At 41.6% G+C, this 16642-nt stretch overlaps 1 non-coding gene and 1 pseudogene across 1 annotated transcript; both read left to right on the plus strand.

The window, feature by feature from the left end:
- LOC112823648 (cytosolic 5'-nucleotidase 3A-like) overlaps positions 1-16642 on the plus strand; it is a 235815-nt pseudogene that overhangs the window by 146644 nt on the left and 72529 nt on the right.
- LOC112823774 (U6 spliceosomal RNA) lies at positions 14100-14206 on the plus strand. The gene has a single exon (XR_003208132.1). It is a non-coding gene; the product is annotated as a U6 spliceosomal RNA (small nuclear RNA).

Consider the following 16642-nt stretch of genomic DNA (forward strand, 5'->3'; position numbering starts at 1 on the left):
ATCTTCTCCCTCAGAGATCAGCCATATCCCATCTGAAAAGACAAGAATGCTGGTTGGGTTAAGCATAATTATAGCAGCAGCAGGGCCTGGAGACTTTCTGATAGGAATATTCACAGCAGAGAGAAAACCCAAAAAATTAAATAAAAAGGTTCCAAAATGATGAGGGCCCAAATTGTTGCATCTCCATAGCAATGAAAAATGCAATATTTATGCCCTTATTTACCCTTCTATTCAACCCAAAAAATGCATAGCATTTGCCATGGTAATGCCTACATCATACATGCATGTATCGCTTCAGATATGCAGCCTGCTGTTCTAAAAACAACAAACACATACCAAGACGTGCGCGTCATGTGAAACCTCTACTCATTTTACAATGTTTTGATGGAAAAATATGTCCTGCTGGACCTTGACATCTTTTTCTCAAGGACTGTTTTCCAGTTTCAGTGGCAGAAAACCCAGGTGTGTCTCTGTTCCTTTCCTTGCCTCCCAAGTAACAGTGCGAGTGATGTAGATGTGTCATCACAGTGGATGTGGGAGGGAATTCAGGGTAAGGGTGTCCATGGTAGGACATGGTCAAGGAGTTATGGCTTTGCCAGGACAGGGGAAGGGGGCTCTGTGGCTACAATGCCGGAACGTGTGGAAGAGGCGAGTGGAGGAGACTGTCATCTATGTCCCTAGAGTGATTTGAAAAGCCCTGAAAGGCCTCCTCTTCTCTCCAAAAGCTGCTTCTCTGGATTTGCCTTGAGGGCTGAAATTCAGACAGTCACATCTTTCAATCACAGAAGCAGTGTTACCTCTTACAGTGTAATCGTCTAGGAGAATATGGCCTTAATCCCGTAGTAGCCAGTATTGCCTTGGCTTGCATAAGTTAATGTGTTGGCTTGCCCAGTCCTGAAGAGAATTGGACTTAGGATCGATAAGATGGTGGAAAAGGAAGGTGCTGGGGCTGTGGTGCTGCTGGGGTGGCTTCAGAGTTTGAGTGCCTCAGAAGACCTGGACACCAGGTGGCTGAAGTATGGGACTCAAGTTCCTGAAAAGGGAAAGGGGCCAGGGGAATGAACATATAATTCAAGAAATATTGATTGTGTCAGCCGTTGTGGCAGATACCAGGCTCTGGAAATAAACTTTATAGTTTTGTCTGTGGCTGCCCAGGTTTTTAGCTTTCTAATTTACCCTGCTATTGGCCTGACATAAAAGTTTGGGGTTTGGCTGAGAAGTAAAGGTTCCATGCTGGTTGTACGGCCTCCATCCCCATCTTCTCCTTAGCCCTTCACTATAACATCTTTCCCAACTTCACATCTTTGGGATGACCAGTATAACCACAAGAGAGGGCAGACTTTCATTTCCTTTCCTTATTTTATTTGGCACTTCTCTACTTTTCTTTTGTTACCAGTTAGATGGCCACTATTTTTGGTAGCTTCTGACCCAGATAATCTTGAGGAAAGAGTTCCCTTATCTTCGGGATATGCTATTATGTTCCATTCCCAGCTTTGAGTCCCACTGTGCAGTAGGTGCTTCTGGCTGCCTAGTCATATTAGTCAGGCTAAGCTCTGCTGCTGTGATGAACACACTCCAAAATCTCAGTGACTAAACATATAAAGGTTTATTTATTATTCAAGAAAAGCTTGGCAGTTCCCTAGAGCATTTTACTTACTGGCCTTGACTCAGAGATGGAGGCTGCTTGACATCCTGGTAATGCTTTTGGAAGTAGAAGACAGAGTCAGAGGGTCATGCACTGGCTCTTCAAAATTTCAGTCCAGAAGTGATGTTATTACTTTCACTCATGGCCCATTGGCCAGAACTAACCATATGGCCTGCCCCTAGTCACTAGGGGGGAGGGGCTGGGAAATGTGGGTGAGCTCATGAATATTCAGTGTGTATTGAATGTTTCTGTCATACCCATGATGTCTGGTAACCAACCTTGGACTTAATGACTCAAAGAATAGGAGTAGTTAGGGTGAAGTTGTTGAGAGATCCATACAATCTTCGAAGACATCACATAAAAGTAGAAAAAAGTTTTATGAACCACTTTTGCTAGATAGGGCCCTTCTGACAGTAATTGTCCTCAGATAGCTCAGACCAACTGGACACCTGCCATGGGGATGAAGAGTCCCCCCACCCCCATAGTCATACCACATGATGTATATTATTCCATCAGTACAAACAAGAATGGCTCCTAGTGTGAAAAGGTTCATGGTTGGAGCTTCTTGACTATTCCAGGTTCTAGACTCCCAGGAATTGGCAATCTGTCGATCACTTTCATATCTAGTGGTCCTACCTGGGTTCCTGGCATGACAAACCCTTGTCTGTGAACCCCATGTTCTTCTACCAAAGATGTGGGAAGCTGTCCTATCAGAGAAACTGCCCATCTGCCTTAGAGACCTGAATGTTCTGGAAAATTACTGAAAATGACTGAAATTAGTGAAATACCCAAATTATAAAAGCCAGGTTCCCAAATTCCAACAGTTGTTGACTAGGGATGTTGTGATGATTAATCAGAAGAGGTGTAACTATATCATTAGAATGGTGAGTGTGTCAGCTCTCAGGAGCAGCATGAAACATGAGCTGAGGAAGTAGGAAATGCCAAGATTTGGGTGCTAAGTGTGCCCTCTGTGGTGACAGAGATGAGGCCAAACTGTACTATTGGTCTTGCTGAAGGGAGAAGTGGCATGAGTCATGGAGACTCCTGTGGGGAGTTGCTTCCTTTTGCTGGAGCATCACTGCTTTCAGTCTGCACTGCACAATCTAGCTAAATTAACTAAATTAGACATTTAGCTAAGTTAAATGGTACCCTGTACAGATCTCAATGTTTGTGTGTATGTCATCACTGCTTCCAAAATAAGACAAAAGAAAGTAGGTCCTGTATCTGTGTGTCTCTTAGGTCATGAAAATGTAGAGGAAGATACTGGTTGGATCTATCTGAGATCTTGGAAATTTAAACCCGGCGTTGATGTTTTATCTAGTCCAAGAGTCTTATTAGGAGAGTTTTAAATTATTATCACAGTTGGAGGTAGAGAAGAAAAGCTGGAAAGGTGACCGTGTTTTCATGTCCAGGAAAGAAGCACCATGTTGTAACTAATATCCTTTCTTATTATAATTTTTTTTTGATTGAATAATTTACTCAGTACCAAAGGCTCTCTTGTGTGGTGATCCTCATGGCAGCACTGATGTGTAGGCAGACCAGATAGGAATAGAACAATTTTGTAGCAGTTGCAGGTTTTCTTTTCTTTCCTAAAAGACCTACATTCTTTTGTGGGGGTGAATGTGCATTATGGAAAAGGAAATAAACTTTTCAGAGATTCCTAGGCATTGGTTCTGAACTGATACTAATTTCAGGAGACCCAAAATGTCACTGTGGCCCACCAGTCTGAGTAGGGCACAGAGGATAGGTGATCAATGGAATTTTAGCTCAGATCCATCTGCCACCCAGTCAGCCCCCCAAACCTGTCCTGTGGTTGTTGCCCCAGTTCTGGAATGCATAATTGGAATAGACTTCCTCAGCAACTGGCAGAATCCCCACACTGGGGAGACTTTCCTCCAAGCTCACTCCCCTTCCTCCTCTGCCCCTCCCAGTTTTCCTTCTCTTTCCCTAGGGAGTAGAAGAGCGTTAAACCAAGGGTAGGCCCTCCTACCTGTGGGTGTGCACAGGTTGCACACTCATGAAGCTGGCTCTAGTAACCACAGGGAACGTGTAGCTTTAGGAGGTAAATGACATTGCTGACTCTATGAGCTATTCCTGTAATTTGAGTATGGCTATTCCTGGGTGGGGCTTGATCACTCACTTCCAGCAGGAAGGGCATAGTAACAGACACTTAGCAGAACTGAATTCCAGATAGTAGACCCTGCTGAGAATGGGTGAGCCCCCACACTGATCTTGCAAGGACTGTCCTTCCCTAGTCTTCCCTGGAGGCCTCCTCGCAGGGACAGTGGGCATATTGGGAGTATGATGGAGTTGAGTGAGCTGTGTGGCTTTTTATCTTCCAGTTCCCTGCCTGGATTATTCTGTTTTCACTTTGAATCCCGAAGAATCCATTTGCATAAAAACCATCAGTAAGCTCTGTCATTTTTTTGTAGATTGCACATAGGAGAACTGGGGGCACATACCTTCGTCATCTCAAAACAACTTAAAATCCTTACTAGGCATTTGTTTTCTCCCCTATGTAGCCTTGTTCTTTTCTTCCTTCTCTCTGTTCCTTCCCTTCCTGACCCCCAACCATCTTGGCCTCTCCCACATCCTGCTTCTCCTTTATTTTGGGAACTTCAGACTCCTGACCTCTTTTTTATATGATGCAATTCAGCCCTGCCACAGCACCTAACTGCAAACAGAACAGAGAAACAAAGGACTCTTCATCCAATGGGACCCTTTCCATTTATAAGGTGACTTAGTGAAACATCTTTATTTGAGTGTGGGTTTGTTATTTGAGTGTCCCCCTGGGGGGTCTCCCTCTTTACCTCAAGTGGTCAATGTTACTTACATATTATGTACTTGCAGTGAATGAGTACAATTTGCTCTATCCTTGTTACTTTATTATGACACTTCTTCCATCCTGGCTTTTGTGTAGGACATCCTCACTACTATCCAGCTATAGGGGGTGGGGAGCAGGTGGTTGGCTGTGACAGCATATTCTCCGTAAGTGAGATGGGGTTTGATCTCTGAGTCCCTAGTGGGAGAGGAATATCTTCCTGGCATTCTGGGGGAGATGGTGGTGCTGAGTCTCAGTTCTGGATCACTGGTACTGTCTGTGAAGTGACCACTTCATTCACTGCCATGAGCCTACTTTTACTTTGTAGACTCACAGTTTTAGCTCAGGCAAGTATCACCACCAGAAAGAAAGAAATGGTAAACAATTTAAGTATAGAATTTTGTGCATTTTGGTATTGTCATGAGAGAATGCTTTATACTTGGCAGCCTTTTGTCTTAAATGAGAGAAATGCTTTCCACTAGAATAAGATGTGAACTTGAAAGGAAAAGAACAGAGGCAAGGAAATATTAGCCATTCGAGGAAAGAAACAGATGCTGTCTGCTCTTCCCTCATGGGAAACATAACACCAGGATTAGTGTTACTAGGTGTGGTCTAATGAAGTCAGCTGGCTCAAAGTTGGATGGAATCCTGCTCCTTGGGAGAGCAATATTCATGTGCTAGTCTAGTATGGTAGTCAGTTTCTTTTTAGTGGAAGAAAAACTTGAATACAAAAAACCTTAGCATCTTTCCTGCCAAGCACAGGGACATAGTGCAACTTAGGTTGGGTTTTCATTCTCACTTCTGAGAAGTGCTAGCAGCACCCTTCCCTGGATAGGTAGGTGTATGGTTTGGAGTCTCCGTCTCTTCTCATTTCAATGCTTCCCTCATTTGAACCATGTCTGTCTTCTCTCAGTTGAACCAAGCCAGGAGCTACCCCTGGACCATGCACAGCTCCACAGAGAGAGCTTTTATGTGCTGTTAGGTTCCTTAGGCTCTTGGGAATGGGGACTGGTCTATTTACAGTAGTGTCCCAGGATGTAGCTTAGTGCCTGGCATATAGTAGCTGCTCAGTAAATGTGGAATAAATGAAGAAACAGAGAAATTGAATAGCATTTTTTCAAAGCCCTGGGGCCTCCATTTTGGAGCAATATAGAAGATCAAGGACAGTGAGACTGAGTAATGGCCCAGGGAACTTTATTCACAAGCTGGGGTATTGTGGTGTTGGATGTGGCTGGGGCAGTGTTCCATGCTTATCTGTACTAGAGTCTATTGCTGCTACTTATACATAGCACACCTATGTCAAAGATCTTCATCTGGGAGAGAGGCAGGAGTTGGAATAAACTAATGGCTGTCAGCCCATGGGTGAAGCTTTCAGAACTAGAACTTAAGAACTGGTGGTGGTCATTATGCAATAGGATTCTGTGGGTGGAAAGGGACCTCAGAAATAATCTAATTCAACCTCCTTTTTCTCTTTTGCCATCTTTTCCTCCATGCCCCTCCCTTTTTATTTTATTTTTTTCAGAGATAGAAACCAAAGCCCAGAGAAGTAAAGAGACTTGTTCGAACCATATAGTTGGTTGGCAGCAGATTCAAGAATGTATAGCTGATCTATTCCCAAGTCAAGGGCTTGTTCCATTTCTCCTCTGTGACCTTGCTCTGGGCAGCAGTTCTTAAACATTTTGGGGTCACTCTTTGATAATCTGATGGAAGCTCTATAGTCATCTCACAAAATGTTTGTCTTCTGAATCATACAAAGTTCTACATATGCTAGGATCCCTGTAACTCACTATGTATTCCTCCCACTTTTGTTTACTTTCACCATTGGCATTGAGCAAATGGTAGAAATGCCTCAGAGTTAAACTGAAACATAATTCTCGCTCAGTTTTTGGTTCAGCACCCTTTAAGGGTTATAGAACGAAAAGACATTTTTTCCCATTTTAGGGGGAATGGTAAAAAAGCTATAATTGCAAAATGAGATGAAAAAAGAAAAAAATTACAAAAGAACTAGTGGGGTTAAATCCCAGGGGAAAATCTTTTGAGTGGAAGAACTATCAGAATGTGGAGACATTGCTCAAGGTAGGGGACGGTAGCCTCATTGCAAGCATGCCTGGAGGCAGTTGGAGTCCACAGACCTTAGGGAACAATGTCTGTCTAGCAGGTTGCAAGCATAAGATGACTTAATAAATCTTTTCCATTTCTAATCTCTATGATTCTGTGAAATGAAAACATTCATCCTACATCTCCTAAAAGCAGGCCATTTCAGAGCTGGTTTGATTACAAAGATCAGACTTGAAGTTAATGTCCCTATCTGGGATTTTGAAGTTTCAAACTGTGGTGTTCACAAGAGGGCAGTAGGAGGGACATTATGTGATCAATTGATTTTCACACTGTTGCTTTAAAGCACTAAATACTTCAGAGCGTGTGAGAAGACAACAAAACCAGTTAGGTCAAATATATGCTCTCTCATCGAGAGCCATCTGACATCCTGTTGTACCACATGGTGTTGGAACCATTAGTGTGCAGGAGACCTTTTTTATTGTTATGTTAATCACCATACATTACATCATTAGTTCTTGATGTAGTGTTCCATGATTCATTGTTTGTGCATAACACCCAGTGCTCCACGCAGAATGTGCCCTCTTTAATACCCATCACCAGACTAACCCATCCCCCCACCCTCCTCCCCTCTAGAACCCTCAGTTTGTTTTTCAGAGTCCATCGTCTCTCATGGTTCGTCTCCCCCTCCAACTTACTCCCCTTCATTCTTCACCTACTGCTATCTTCTTCTTTTTCTTTTTTCTTAACATATATTGCATTATTTGTTTCAGAAGTACAGATCTGTGATTCAAGTCTTGCACAATTCACAGCGCTCACCATAGCACATACCCTCCCCAATGTCTATCACCCAGCCACCCCATCCCTCCTACCCGCCACCACTCCAGCAACACTCAGTTTGTTTCCTGAGATTAAGAATTCCTCATATCAGTGAGGTCATATGATACATGTCTTTCTCTGATTGACTTATTTCACTCAGCATAACACCCTCCAGTTCCATCCACGTCGTTGCAAATGGCAAGATCTCATTCCTTTTGATGGCAGCGTGCAGGAGACCTTTGCTGCTGTTCCCGTCTCATCACATTCTGCTTAAACCTCACCAAGATGAGTTGGGATCCATCCAAGCCGGCTTCTGTGTTCTTTTGACATGTCCCCATCATTATTTAAGCATTTTCTTGCTTTCTGGTATGACAGGGTGTTCTACTTTCCCTATCCCGGTCTTGAAATCATCTGTTTTTTTGAAGGAACTCTGATCTTGCAGTGGAGAGGAGTACTTAGAAGCCAGGCACTGGGCACTAGGTGTGCTCATTGTTTTTGTGGTGTCCATGCCCTAAGGCCTTCTTGGTAGAGCTAGGAAACATGTATATATGTACCTTTACATAAATAATAGATAGACATATATACATGTGTGTATATATGTATGCATACATACAGGCTGCCCCATGTAGCCACCTCCTGCTTGGTTTCTGACTCCTTAGGCCAGGCTGCTCTCCTTCATGGATGCTCTTCTCATCTTCCTTGATCTGCCTTATTTTTCATATCTTTAATTATCTCTTTGTTTCTAGTCCAGAGGTCATTACATCTTTTTAGTTTTTAAAAAATTTCAATCACTATATTTTTCATTTCTAAGACTTCAGGTAAGTTTTTAAAAATCACATATATCAGTTCTTCATTGTTATGTGTTTTGTTTTGTAAATTTTCACTTTGATGGCATCTTTCTGAGCATCCTAAGCATGCTTGTTTTATTTTTTGTGAAATTCTTCCATACAGTTTATTTCACCTGTAATAAATTTATGTTCAAGTTTGGTGGCTAACTTTCTTCGTATTAGATTTCTTAGGTTTTAGAATTTTGGTTTGAAGATTTATTTTAAGTAGGAGCTTTTGTTGTTTTTTTTCCCTCTTCCTTGGTATCCTGTTCTGTTTTGTTGCTATTCCATTTTTGCCTTTATCTCTGGGCTGCCACACCTTAAAATTGAGCTTTCATGATAAACTTAGTTCCTTGTCATGAAGCTCTGTCTCTTCGCCCCCATTTCCCTCAGCTCACAGCTTCATATGAAGCTGTAGCCCTCTGTGTTAGGTCAGTACTTTATTTTCTAGCTCCTTCCATAATCAAGAAAACCTCAGCCACATGGCTTCATGCAGAGTACCTGGCTCTATACCTACCTGTAAATGGAGCTACCTTTAGTTCTTATTACCTTGTCTTACTCTGGCAGCCTTGGGCTGCCTCTACTTATGACTCCAGGAACCCAGCAGACCCATAGCTTCAACCCTTAACTTTAGATTTTTTATAGATATTTTGAGCCTATATATGTCTTATGATTTCATCCCTTTCTGTTTTCATCTATTATTTGGAAGAGAGGCAAAGCCACATCATGAAGCTATCTTGCCTGGGAAACTTATTTTTAAATGTATAATTCCCTGAACCATGGGCCTAGCGTAATGGGATTTCCCTATAACTTCTAGCCACATGGAACCTCTTAGTCATGCCCTTGACTTCTGGAAGGCAGGAATATGCAGTCCTTCACTTAATATTCTTAGTATTGGAGGGTCTTCATGCTGGAGGATCCTCTTGGAGGACTGACTACACTCGGAGTTCAGAAGATGGGTGGAAATCACTTCTCTTCCAGATTATTCCAGTCCATACTGAGTGCCTGCAGATGGGCTTAGGAAGTCTCTCTTTTCTGATCATTCTCTCCCTTCTTCTTCCTCATGATCCTTTCTGCATTTCCTAAGGTTTCCTCTTCCCAGCTTTTGTTTTTCTCAGTGGGGCTGGGTGCTGGTGGAGCTGGTGATTGTGCTTTAGGTCCTGCATAGAGAGGGGAGGTCGTGAGGAAAAGTGACTGTTCCCAGATATTCTGAGAGCATAGCTCTGGTATTATTTTGTTAAGTGTCTGAGCCTCTTTTCCCTGCATTTCAAAGACCTTCTTCTATTATGCTTTGTGGCCAGGTTCCCTGGAAGGAGATGGTTTTGCTTCTAGTCCCAGAAAGGGGGTGCAAAGGAAAAGAAAAGGAAAAGCAAATCCCATCCTGCCACACTTTCACAGAATTAAGTTGAACCCCATGAAATGCCACAGAATATATACCTTTTGGAAAACTTCTATTCCCCCTTTTAAATTTTTTAAACCCACAAACTGAATCTAAGGTATCTGTTGAAACTTCTAACCCACCCTACAAAATAGGATCAAAACAGGCAACTTCTTGAGCACTTTTGAGTAATACACTGACAGGCACATATAGGTAGAATCCAGTTAGAAGTATAGCTTAAAAATTTAAAAGGATTATGGTGGTGGTTGAATCACCTGATCATTTCGAGATAGAAGACTTCAAGTCATATGGGAGTCAGTTTTACTTCTCCAGTAATTTCAGGGCATAATGTGGTAAATACATGAGGTTATTTTACTTTATTTGAAAAATAATTCATTTCAGTTTTTGCGGCTCTCTGAAATAAAATCTGCTTGGTACCTCCAAAGGCTAGAAACTCTTTTTGTATTTCTTGCCCAATCAGGTTTTCTGCTTCCCAGAAGGGACCATTTCCTCAAGGTGTATAGTCTCTGGAATCAGATAATTTAATGTCAGAATCCTGTCCCAGTATTCAGATCTTATTCACTTTGCTTCTGATGAAGGAGAACTGCTTTTGAGACAAGAGGGGCAATGGTGGTGGAAGCAAAGGGCCATCAGTCTACCCTCATTTCCCAGTCTCCAGAGTGAAGCAAGTTTCATTAGAGAAATTAGTCTGTTGCTCCCAAGCGTTTGCAGAGTTGTATCATCAGAGACTAAGTTCTGGGGGATGTGCAGCAGATAAATGAACTTTTTGACCCATGACACTGGTAATCGATCATCTGCTAGAAGGAACCGAGAAGGGAGGGCACCTGAGAGCAGGAGAGACCATCCTCTGACCAGGAATTCGTAAATTCAGAGGCCTCAGTGACCTGTTTTAAGACCCTGTCCAATTTGGGTGGTTCCTAAAAATAGACCATATTGTAATGACACATGGATGTTTTATAGTCCCATTTATCTAGGTATGACAATATTAATTGAACTGTCAAATTGCTGAGGATGAAGCTGCTTGGTCCAAATACTTGGAATTACAGAGAAAGAAATTCCCAGGGGGTCAAGGCAGCTGGACTCAGCGTGGAATGCAAAACTCCTAAGGGTAGCTGCCTGTCTGCCTTTATCTGGTCAGAGATTCCAGGGAGCTGCTGGACTCGTTCATGCTTGAATGATTATATTAAGAAGCCTGGATCTTGCAGAGGTGTCTCAGGCAAACATGTTGTGTGCACAGCTGGTTCTGTTACCTTAAAATACCAGTTAGCCTTGAATTAAGGCTTTGATGAAAGATGTCAGTGTTGATCTTGGGAAACTCTCTACACATTAATTCAAGAGCTGTGTTAGCCAGAGTTTGAGGCATAGGTTGGAGATGTACTAAGAGGGGGAAAAGGAAGCAAGGCATTATTTTTCATGTTACCTGCCTCTAGATGGGGAAAGGTGTCAGACCTTGCCACCTTCTGAAATTTGGGGTGGGAGTTAAAATACAGATTACCATTGATTACAAAGCGTTTATTTCATTCAATCATGAATCCAGCATTCAGCATTTTCTCCATGGGTATGCAGCAGTGGCAGCTCTATAAGATGCAAGAAGGGAATTAATTAACCCTTGGTCTTGTAAATAGCAACCTGGAATTCTAACTGCCCAGGATCCTCTGACGAATAAATTCATTGAGTCAGTCCGGTTTTTGCAACTGTCATGAAACCACTTAAAAATTTTATGTTTAAAAACCTCGCCCAAATTTGCTATTTAAAAATGTGCTGTGGTGTGGAATACATGCGCCATGAGGAAACAGTTCTGGAAACTTGACATCCAAGGTAGGTGAGTTCTAGCCTCTGCCCAGCTGGTCTAAGAGAAGTACCATTGTATGGAAATTTTAAGTAATGTCTAACTGCCTGCTTCCATCCAGAAAGCCTTTGAGGGAGAGAATAGATCACTTCCCTATTTTGCACGCATTGTCTTTACCAATATATCCCCCCAGCTGAGACTTATCAGCCCCATGTGTTATTGACTCTAGACTTGCCTGTTTATCTGCTCACTATTATCTCCCTTCTAAATGAGATGATATATGTCAAATTGCTTTGTAAATTGTGAGTCTTTTTTCTGTTGTTTTTCTTGCCTTCGTATCTTTACTTTGTTCTCTCCATTTAGTGTCCCCTCCACTTCTCAGTGTTCATTCAGAATTTCCCCAGTTTTCTAAGGTTGACGCATAGCTATCTGCAGCTAATAGATGCTCAGTAAATACTTAAGTAATAAAAGGTTGTCTCAAGACCCAGCTTTTTCATGAAACCTCTCCCAAGTCATCTCCCGGTAATGCACCCATTAGGTGGCTTCCTAAGGTGATTATGGGTACAGTCACCGTCATCAGCAGGACTGCCATTATCCGGAGCCCCTACCTGCTCTGTGCTCTCTGGAGCCCTCCCTGTGCCAGAGTCACATTGTGTTCAGGGCAGGCATGGAAAGCATGGCTATGTCCCCTTCTTTGTTCCTTCAAGGTAGGAAAATATTTCTGCTTTGTCTCTTAATTTCTCAGTGAGAGACCAGAGAAAATGCAGCTGTATGTTCTTGACTAACATTTCTCAACGTTCTTGTAGTTTGGACAAATCCAAGTTAGGGACATTGTGCTGTATTCCATCCATCCATTTATTCATTCCCAAAACCATTTACTGGAACTTCAGGGTGTCTGCCACTGGGCCAGATACTTAGAATACAGTGATGATAAGGTAAAGTCCTTGCTCTCAGGAAGTTAGAGGGTGATACTGAGCAGACTGTGTGTGTCTGCTTCTTTCATTTTTAGGTGTTTTCCCTAAAAGATTTCTCAGACTCTCAGCAAGTAGACTCTTGGCAGAGCTGGTTCACTTTTCTCACAGGTGAGGCCAGGCAGATATAATGGGGCTTCATTTCACAGCTATCCTGATTGGAGCAGGTGGTAGGCAATGAGGAGGGTGGGGCGGGAATCTCTAGGGCTTTTGTTCACTCCCTTCAAAGATCATGTGCCTGGGGCTTACCTTTCTACACTAATCCCTGCCTTGCTCAATGTCAGGATTCCCACCCTTGGCTTCAGGAGGGTTATAAAAGTGATGAGCTGTTGAATGGGCCTTGTCCACCTGGGACAGTTTGGATGTACCAGGAAGATTCTTGGGTGGTATGCGGCTATTGGAGGAAGTGCTCAGAGTTGGAAATGAGGACAGTTAAGATGATGCTCAGCACAAGCGATGAAGGAGCTCACAGGAATGGTGATTGATAGTCTGCAGCTTTGGGATCAGCTACCACATGGATCCTTGGTACTGGGCAATGGCTTTGTGTTGGGCAAGAGACTGGACCGTGTCTCAGAGCTGACTCAGTTCCTCCTGAGGGTCCCTCTATGTCTGGCCCTCTCAGCATCAATTCACAGAGCTCTGTCCAGATTAAGCATCCCCCCTTCCTAGGCTGGACAGCTCTCATCTGGTCTCTGTACACACTCTCTGACTCTTCATTTATTTTTCCCCTTGGTTCATTAATTTGAGCAATTTCTCAGGGTGCTATTGGCTTTGGAGTAATTAAATAATGCCCCCACCAATATTTCCAACTCAACCTCACTTCTTACCCCCGTCATGCTTGAAGGGGAGGTGCCACGTTTCTCATAGATCAAAACTACAGGCTTATAAACTCTAAGTTTTGCTTCTTTCATCATGTAGCTTTTAATTCTCAAAGATCTTTTCTCTTAAAAATGCTGGTTCCTATGACACAAAAATTTTTGGCTTTCCACATTTTTGTTATGAATTTTTAACATCTATGTAAAACTTCAGAAATTGAACATTAAAGCAGTTTTTTTTTTTTTGTTTGTTTGTTTGTTTTTCATCTCTGCTATAATTCTACCTGGGTCAGTGAATGGGTGGGTATAGGGTCCAGTAAGTTTTCCTGGTGGCTCCAAGGAAGATTGTTATTTAAAATTTTCAAATTTTATCCCAGTATTCATGTCTGAGGCTCAGCAGAAAAATATAGGTTAGGGTTTAACAGAGCCCCTTACTACATCACTTATAACATTCTGATTTGTCCCACCTCCTACCATTTTAATCGAGAGAGAGAGAGAGAGAGAGAGAGAGAGAGAGAGAGAGAGACATACACACACAGTATGGCTCCTTTAAGATATCCAAAGCTAACAGAAAAGCCATAGCTATGAGAGAGGGACGCTGATTTAGGAAAGATGACAATAGACACCTTTAGTTTGAGACTAACAGATCTGTGGCAGAAGGCAAGGACAACTTTGGAGCAAATTCAGAGCAGCTGAGGGTCCCAATTATTCAGAAAAAGCAAAGTATATCATTAGAAAAACTGTGCAGTAGATAAATCGTGAAGGAGGAAATGTGAATGGCCAAAAATGCTTGTCTTGCTTTACTAGAAACTGAACAACAATCAGAATGGCAAAGAGTAAAAAAGTCTATTAATGCTAAGAGTTGTCAAGGTGGATGGTGGGCATTTGCTTACTTTTCTATTAGGATAGTAAACTTAGATATTCAGAACATTGTGAAGTACAGTTTGACAATAACTATGTGCTTGCTTCGGCAGCACATATACTAAAATTGGAACGATACAGAGAAGATTAGCATGGCCCCTGTGCAAGGATGACAATAACTATTGAAATCCTTAGCCAATGTATATGCTTAAAGAGAGGATCAAATAAAGCAATTTCACCCAGGTATGCACAAAGAATGTTTATCATAGCATTCTTTATAAAGGAGGAAAATTAGAAAATATCTTGATAAAAATCAATGGAGGATTGGTCAAATTATGATGTACAATCACCATGATAATGTTGATCTTTATTGATCAGGAAATGTAACCATCATGTATTCTTTAAGGAGGAAAAAAAAAGACTATAAAGCCTTACTATTTTGGTAAAAATTTTAAAATGACATATGCATATTTATATATAGAAAAAGTTTAAAAGGATGAAATGATATCTCTGGGCTGTGAGATTATAGGTGTTTTTTATTTTATATTTGTATTTTCTGAATGCTTTAATAATCAGAACAAAATAATTTTTCTTCTTAGGATTACAGTTTCAGTTATTTGTCTTTTTCCTCTGATCAATAGCTGGAAAATGGCTGGAAGAGATGAGAAACAGGCAAAGGTCTTGGGACAGCTCTGGAAACCTAAGATGGTGAACTGCTTTCTGGTTTGAAGAAAAAAGAAGATTCAATAAACAGTTTAAGTGGAGATTTCCTTTCTTTTAACTTTTGTTCTGCCTAGTGTATTGCTCTATTATAAGAAGGTATTTGTCATACCATACTGATATTTTCTTTTCCTTAAGAGAGAATGATATATTTTGGTGTCTCATGGAGGTAGTGGAGCATGTTTATTTGTCTCTGTAGGGCTATTTATGCTTTTTATCTTCTCTAACAGCATCAGAACGGAAACCATCCCCAAAGGTAACAAGGCTGCCTTGTGTTCATAATCTTAGAGGATGTCTGAAGAGGCTGGAGGGAGCAGGTCCCTAGGATAAAATGGAGGAGAATGAACCCCAGGATGGTTAATCTAGTGTGGTTTAGAAGTCTAGTTTGAAATCACCTATTTTTTTAAACAACAGAAATAAGCACAGTAAACATGGCCTTACCTTGGTAGGTCCATGGTCAGTTTTGAGCTTGGATCTATCTACTTCCTGTCTGCAGAGGAGTCTACACCTCACAGACTCAACAACAGGTTGCTTGTATGTGGGAATGGTCAGGGATTGTAGGAGGGTTATCAGAGTTACTACGTGTCTCAGATTTGAACTATATTTTGTAGACTGGAATTTTATCATTTTTATGTCAGGGAGACTCTTAGGCTTATGCTGTTTCCCTCCTTCAGTGAATAGATTTCAGCCAATAGCTTTTGTGAATGTATTTCTGCAAAATACAAGAAAATACAGTTTGGTTTAATCTGCGAGTAAATGAAACATTCCTCCTCTGATTTCATTAGTGTGTTTAAATTCATTTCCCAAACCCACATTAATATCAGAGGGTAAAGTCCATCTCGGCCCACAATTAGTGACTTCATATATATGATTTTAATTTGATCATTAAAACCTGTATTTTTAATGGTCTCTGAGCTCTGCAGCCTGATTTCTCTCCCCACCCCCCTTGACCCTGCCAGTCCTTACTTCACTCTAGCTTTGTGCATTGACCTCTCCGCCCCTGCCAGCTTCTTTCTCTGGCCAGGCCCACATAGGCGTAACTGAAATATCATGAATTCCAGATGAGTGGGATCCAAATTTGTGAGGTTATTCTATATGCTTATTAATTCCACTGCCCCACACAGGTGGAAATGTGGTTTTAAAAGATGTTGGACACTGAATTTTCCCCATGCATTGCAAGGATGGAAAAAACATGTGCTAAATAACTGAGCTGACCGGCTGCAAAACCGTAGTACTCAAGAGCTCTTAAATTTTTATAATGGCCTGCCTACCTTTGGTGGTCTCGTTACTAGGCTTTGGTAATTGTACTTTGGGACTCTAATGGTGGAAGCATGAGGTAACCTTGCTTTAAGATTTCTTAAATGAGTTAATACCTGGGAGGTGCCCTTGCCCTCTTTCACCCATTAAACAGCGTTTCTTTGTCTTTTAGCTTATATTAAATGCACTTAAGAGGACAAAAGAGGTCCTAGAGGGAATAAAAAAAAGTGTACTGGACTGAGATTTTAAAATACACCTAGTAAACGTCAAATCCTGCATCCAAACTTATGATAGGAATCTAGGTGGTAGTCTGCATCATTTGTTTGAAAGAACACTAGCTGCCGTGGATGGGAACTGTGTGTGTAGATGGAAAATAAATTGGAAAAACTGAGTCAGCATGATGGCAAATAGTAGGCCAAAGATGGCTTTCTTTTGAAATAGGTAATTGAAGCAAAGTGCTTTTAAAGTTTCACTTAATTAAAAAGTCCCAATTATTCATTTGGTGTCAGACGTGCTGTTCTCAACTCTAGTTGAATGTGGGGTGAGTGGTTCACTCTTGTAAGCCCTAGTTTTCTTATCTGGTTAACGGGAATGGCAGTAGTATCTGTTTCATAGTCGTTATGTGGATTAAACGGAAGAATTCTTACAAAACATTTAAATAGC

This window comes from Callorhinus ursinus, unplaced genomic scaffold (assembly GCF_003265705.2).
Source record: "Callorhinus ursinus isolate GAN/ISIS: 27379988/994484 unplaced genomic scaffold, GSC_fseal_2.0 scaffold5, whole genome shotgun sequence".
NCBI lineage: Eukaryota > Metazoa > Chordata > Mammalia > Carnivora > Otariidae > Callorhinus > Callorhinus ursinus.